This window comes from Octodon degus, unplaced genomic scaffold (assembly GCF_000260255.1).
Source record: "Octodon degus isolate 3935 unplaced genomic scaffold, OctDeg1.0 scaffold00092, whole genome shotgun sequence".
NCBI lineage: Eukaryota > Metazoa > Chordata > Mammalia > Rodentia > Octodontidae > Octodon > Octodon degus.
In genome coordinates this window covers 5927431-5933750 of record NW_004524668.1, presented here as the reverse complement: position 1 = coordinate 5933750, position 6320 = coordinate 5927431, and the positions used below count along the sequence as shown (strand labels likewise).

The 6320-nt window shown below is 48.2% G+C and overlaps 1 protein-coding gene across 1 annotated transcript in view; it reads right to left on the bottom strand.

Moving 5' to 3' along the window:
• Tmco4 (transmembrane and coiled-coil domains 4) overlaps positions 1–6320 on the bottom strand; it is an 86158-nt gene that overhangs the window by 56955 nt on the left and 22883 nt on the right. The window lies entirely within an intron of this gene.

Here is a 6320-nt window from a genome sequence, read left to right as displayed (position 1 = left end):
CCCGGAACTGGGGATTGAACTCAGAACCTTGCACTTGCCAGGGAAGTGCTTATTCCACTGAGCCATCTCCCAGCCCCTAAAATCTTTTTTTTTTTTTTTTTTTTTTTCCCCCAGAACCGGGGATTGAACTCAGGCTCTTGCGCTTGCCAGGGAAGCACTTATTCTACTGAACCATCTCCCTGGCCCCCGAAACATTTCTTTTTGGCACAAATTATGCATCCTTTCAATATGACCAGGGACCAGAAACATTCTAGACTGGAGTCACCCTGTCCACCTGGAACCCACGGCCGAGACAGTACAGGTGCCATGGATACACTGTAGGACGGACAAGAAATAAGGCTCTGCAGTGTGGGCCACGGAGAGGTGGGGGTCGCGTGTCACAGTGGCAGGTCCTACCCATCCTTAGAACCATTTGCAGCCTTGTGACTGAGCACAGATACTTGTCACATCTGGGTTTCTTTGTGCACCAAACGAGGATAATAATCGTGTGCAATTCCAAGGGAGTCAATGAGAATGAAATGAGATGATTCATATGACTGGCATATTGTAATCATGGAATATGTTGCTATTATCACCCTTCCCATGATTACAATAATTTCCTGCTAAACAGTAGCTGGCGATATACTTTGACCCTTAATTGCTTTGCTCCATAATTGATGATCTTTAATTCAGTTCAAACAAGGAGGCTGGCAACGAGCGGCTTTCAGCACAGTTCAAGGACGAAGAAAAAAAAAACAAGTGTGTTGACAACATTACAACGGGAGCACGCAAGGGGGCCCAGCACTGGCGCCTCAACTCAACAAACACTGGCTGGGAAGTAGCTGGAAATTGGGTGAAAGGGATTGGAGACGGCTATGACCCCCGATTTCCTCACCTAGGAAAAGGGATTGGAAAATGGCTTTGTGGGAGGTTTACGAGACAGGGGCTCCACAGTGGCCAGTGCCAAGTAGGACAGCAAAACCATGCCTGTCTGCGTGCCTCGCTTTCTCCTTGCTGCCCCCACCTTCAGGATGGTGTCACCTTCCTTTTTTTTCCCCCTGTATTTCAGGGAAGGGTCTACAAGATGTTCAGGGTTTCACTATTAGATGGGACTCGTCGTGATGCGCCTGTTTACAGCTTCCCAAGAGCTGGGATTACAGGCACATGCCACCACGCCCAGTCTCAATCACCATCTCAGTGCACTTGATATACTAGAATTCATGCGTTTAAATCACATATGCATCGAGGACCACATAGTATTTATGTTTTAGTTACTTTATTCACTTTCGGCCATTATCTTTGCTTCTCTCAAACGCAGCTAAAAGCGATCACTGTTAGGTATCTTACACGTGCTGGTGTCAGTGTACAAACCATCTAGAAGCAGACAGAGCTCAGAAATGCCAAGGGCCCTAACACAGCCCTTGGGATGGGGCTGGTATGCTAGGCCTGGGGATCAAAGCCCCAGCCCCTGCGCCTGCTTCAGGCACTTTAATCCACTGAGCTATTTGGCAGGCCTTTTGTGTCACCTTCTATTGTGACACTCAGCACTTCCGTGTCCTGGCCCTGGCCTCCTTCTCCTCTTTGTCTCTCATTACATCCTAACGCTGGCCTCAACCCATGGGACATGGAGTCTCACAGGCACACTGTCTCATGCCTGTGCCCTACCTGGGCTGGGTGCCCATGGACCTTCTTACCTGCTCCAGTACAGCTTGACATCACGCATCCTTTGCAAATCCGCTGATGTGTGGCGCCTCCTACTGGAAGCCTGCTCTGAGCCTCACAGTTGCCTGAATGCTCTGACCCGGGTGCAACAAACCCCAAACCACTGTACCATGTTATCCTGAGACTCTCGCAAGTGATTTTCAAAGGGTGGGCCTCACGGGAGCGTATGCTGGTGTCAAGGTGAGGAAATGGCTCTCCAGGGATTCTGCCATATCCCAAGGTTGAAAATTGCTAGGCTACACCTTCAGGGCTCAGGCAAGGCCACTTCCAGCTCTCTACCCACTGCAGCTCTTCACCCCGGGCTTGAAGAGCACTCGGAAAATGCTTCTCAACTAGAACCCAGTTATTCCAGCGAGAGTCGCAGGTGCCCGCTGTGCTACAGCGATACAGTTCCCTATGCACTGTGAAAACCGGAGGAGCGCAGAGAAGATATTTTGGCGAAACAAAATATGTAGGCAGAGTATAAGACACTTGCTGTCCAAACAGAAATTTCTGAGATAATAGGACCAATCTGAAATGTCAGAGAATTTACATGACATAGATTTATTATTAAAAATCTAATCAGGGGCTGGTGAGATGGCTCAGTGGTCTAAAGCACCTACTTAGAACAAGCTTAGCAAAGCACAGGGACCGAGGTTCAATCCCCCAGCACCACATGCCAGCCAGCCCCGCCCCCTGGTGGGCTGAGCTGCCCCCCCACATAAATAAAATAAATAAATTAAAAAAAAACCTAATCAAATTCCTGTGTTAGTGCCCTTAGCATTTCTGAGCTCTGTCTGCTTCTAGATGGTTTGTATACTGACACCAGCACGTGTAAGATACCTAACAGTGATCGCTTTTAGCTGCGTTTGAGAGAAGCAAAGATAATGGCCTAAAGTGAATAAAGTAACTAAAGCATAAATACTATATGGTCCTCGATGCATATATGATTTAAATGCATGAATTCTAGTATATCAATTAACTTCACAAAGATTAGAGGGATGGTATGCTCACTCATCTCTACTAGTATTCTTTTTAATTTTCTTTTCTTTCTCTCATGCTTTATTTATTTGGTACAGGATATCTCTACACAACAAGGACTCATAGTGATCCTCCAGTCTCAGCCTCCTCAGCACTGGGATTACAGGTGTGTGCCATCACGCCCGGTCTTGGTGGCCAGCTCAGTGAGGTACTGTGGATCGAACTTGGGTTCTTATGCTTGCCAGGCAGGTGCTTAGACTGCTGGGTTATCTCCCCAGCCCTAGTATTCTTTTTAAAGGTTTGTTTGGAAGTGCTGGGGATGGAACCAGGGCCTTGCACATGTTAGGCAAGCCCTCTCTCTACCACTGAGCTACATCCCCAGCCCTGCTATGCGGCTTGTGTTATTACTAAATGTTTATGAACATTTGTTCATTTGAAAAAAGAAGGCGTTTTTCCCTAAAGGTACTTAGCGGCGGCACTCTCTCCTGATATTCACCCGAACAGCTAATCTATTTCTCTATTTATGTAAGATTACACATTCTTGGTAATTGTTTGCTATATAAAATGAATAGATTTCCCAGGCACTGTTAATTATCTCAGTGTTTTACTTTTGCAATTACTTCGCTTGATTGGATTGCCACCTCTAACGCCCAGGAGGCGTGTGCTTTGAGTCACATTGAGAATATCCCCCTCCTTTGCCTCAGAAGCACAGATTTAGATAATTGTGGATGCAAATGACAGCTCGGTCCCTGCTATAGACTTTGCCCTTCTTTGGACACGATGGCAATCCGTAGCATCGTACAATCACACTCTGGAACGCCAGAGATGAAGCTGATTGGCATTCCACATCAACCAGGTATGGTGGCTGAGCCTACGCTTCGGATTTGGGCCAGATCCCAAGTGATGCCAAAGCGACTCCAAGAACAAAACAATTCTGCCCATGGTATGGGGCCACAAAAATTTTATCCCCTGCCATCTGATCTCCTGTGAGAAGGCAGTCGGGATCCCTGCGTTCCTCCCCACCAGCTGCTGCTTTGCTTTCTCTTCACTGCCAGCCACAGGTCTCAGCTTTTCATACCTGAGGCGAGCTCTCTGCATGGGGCAGCCCCCCAGCCCTCCACCTGCATTTTTAAATTTTTGTAGTTTAGTGCAGGGTCTACAGGGTCTCACTACACAGATTGGATTTGTAGTTATTCTCCTGTTTTCAGCCTCCCAAGTGCTGGGATTATGGGTGCACACCACCACACCCAGTCTCAATCTCTGTCTCAATGCACCCCAAAGCAGGGCTAGCACAGCAGGCAGGGGATTAAACCTCCAACCCCTGCATCTGTCTAAGCAGGCACTTTAATCCGCTGAGCTATCTCGCCAGCCCTCACCTGCATTTAAAAACTTTAAAAAAAATTTTTTTCTCTCTTGTTTTGATTTTAAAAAGCAGGGTGAGCTTGTCTCTGAGGTCTACAGACCCTTTCTTAGTGAAGGCTCAGATGGCCCCATAGAGAGTTCTCTTTACTGCCTTCTTCAGAGTGAAGGAGGGAACCTACGACTGTCAACCAGGCCTTGTGGGATTCAGTAAATGACATTCAGACTGGACAGTGTAGCTGAATTAGGACGCCACTGGCCAGGGTGGTGACGTGGTGAGTGATGTCACGGTCTGACTTGTTTCGCCTATGAATTCCCAGCGGATGGTTATGAGATCACATACGGCGGCTGTGCCTGCGCTCAGAAGTATTTAGTGGAAGCTGGACAGTGACCACGCTCCCTGAGGGTGAGCAGTGTGGCCCCCAGCAAGGCTCCCGCTAACGCGCGCTGCTGTGTGCCAGTCACGATGCCAAGGCTCACTGCACGCACGCCGACGCCCTCAGCCACCTCTTGTGTAGACACCAACACCATCCCCTTGCTAGGGAGGAAGACACTGAAGCGTAGACATGCACCGGTGGGCAACAGGTGAAGGAGGCTTGGGGAGCCTCAAGGCTCAGAGGGGGACCGAGGAAGTTGGGGTGACGCATCCTACTCGACAGCCCAGCTGCCAAGAAGCCCCTCCCAAAAGCTCACTCTTTATAACACAGAACTTCAGAGTTCAAATAAAATCCACGTATAATTTGACCTCCTAATTGCATAGGTGAAAAAACTGGTGCTGGCGCCCAGAGATGGCAAGCGACCTGTCCAAAGCCACAGAGAACATTCAGAGAATCAGACTGGGAATCAGCTGTCCAGGCTGCCTCTTGGTTTAGATCCTTCTGGAGGCCACAGATAGATTCCAAGGCTCCACAATCCTTAAAACTATATGTTTTCTTTCTTTCTTTCTTTCTTTCTTTCTTTCTTTCTTTCTTTCTTTCTTTCTTTCTTTCTTTTTTCCTCGGGAAAGGGCTCATATGTATTAACCCAATTGTCATAGTACCATTAACCATAGCAAATAATGATACTTAGCCACTCAGCCCCAGGTCTACTTGAAGTCATCTATATGCACGAACTCCTTTAAGCCCAAAAGGACCCTAGAGAAGTATCCTTCTATTATCCTCATTTTGCAGGTAAGGAAACAGGTAAGGAAAAAGGCCCAGGGAGGTTCATTAGCCCAAGATCACATACTTGGTAAAATAGCAGAGCCAGGCTTTGTTAAAACTTCTGCCCTGATCCAGCGTTATTGCTATTGTCATACACATTCTTCTAGGCAATACACTGGTATCTGATAAAAAAGATTTACAAATAATAATGGCGTTTCCTGAAGGCACATAAGGCCCTACACTGAAAGAATTTGGGCAGCTCTGTGGTGATGGTGATTGGCTCAGTTCCAGGTATTACTTTACCAACACAACTCCGGGATTCAAAATAGGAATGTCTTTGGTTATTTCAACAAATGACCCTTCCTCCCTTCTCAAGGTCATCCCCTTCCCTTTGCCTCAGAAGCCCTGGTGGCAGGGGGACAGCTGTGGCTGTGAAGTTGGCTTCAGGATTAAGTTTTCAGCTGGGCTGAAAAGGTGCAAGCAGGCTGCTCCACGGAAGCCACTGCAGACGAGAAAAGCCAGGGTGGGGCCCAGGGGCCTGCAGGAAGGCTGGGATGGGGACTGATTTATTGCAGTGATTGGATTCTGTGGAAGGCAAATGCAAAGAGCAAGCTTGGGTCAATCACTGGGATAATCTGCCTCTATCTACACACTCTGGCTGCCCACAACCGCAAAGCTGCCCTGCAGCTAACAGCTTTGAGGTAGGTGGGGGAAGAGTAGACTTGCACCCCCTGTGCACCCACTCCATGTCAGCCCTGGACTCATCATTTGATAATATTTGATAATACGACCCATTTTCATCTACGTGTGGTCACGCATTCCTGTAGTTCCAACACTCTGGGAGGCTGAGGCAGGAGGATCACAACTGGCAACTCAGTGAGACCCTGTCTCAAGGCCTTGAGTTTTATCCCCAGTAAAAAACCAAAAACAGGGCCAGCCAGGTGGCTCAGTGGATTAAAGTGCCTGCTTAGGCAGAGCACAGTGGCTGGGCTTCAATCCCTGGGCCTGCCGTGCTGGCCCTGCCCCCGGGGCATGCGGAGACAGTGATTGAGACTGGTCATGGTGGCGTGTACCTGTAATCCCAGTGCTTGGGAGGCTGAAAACGGGATCACTATGAGTCCAATCTGTGTAGTGAGACCCTATACACCCTGTCCTTAA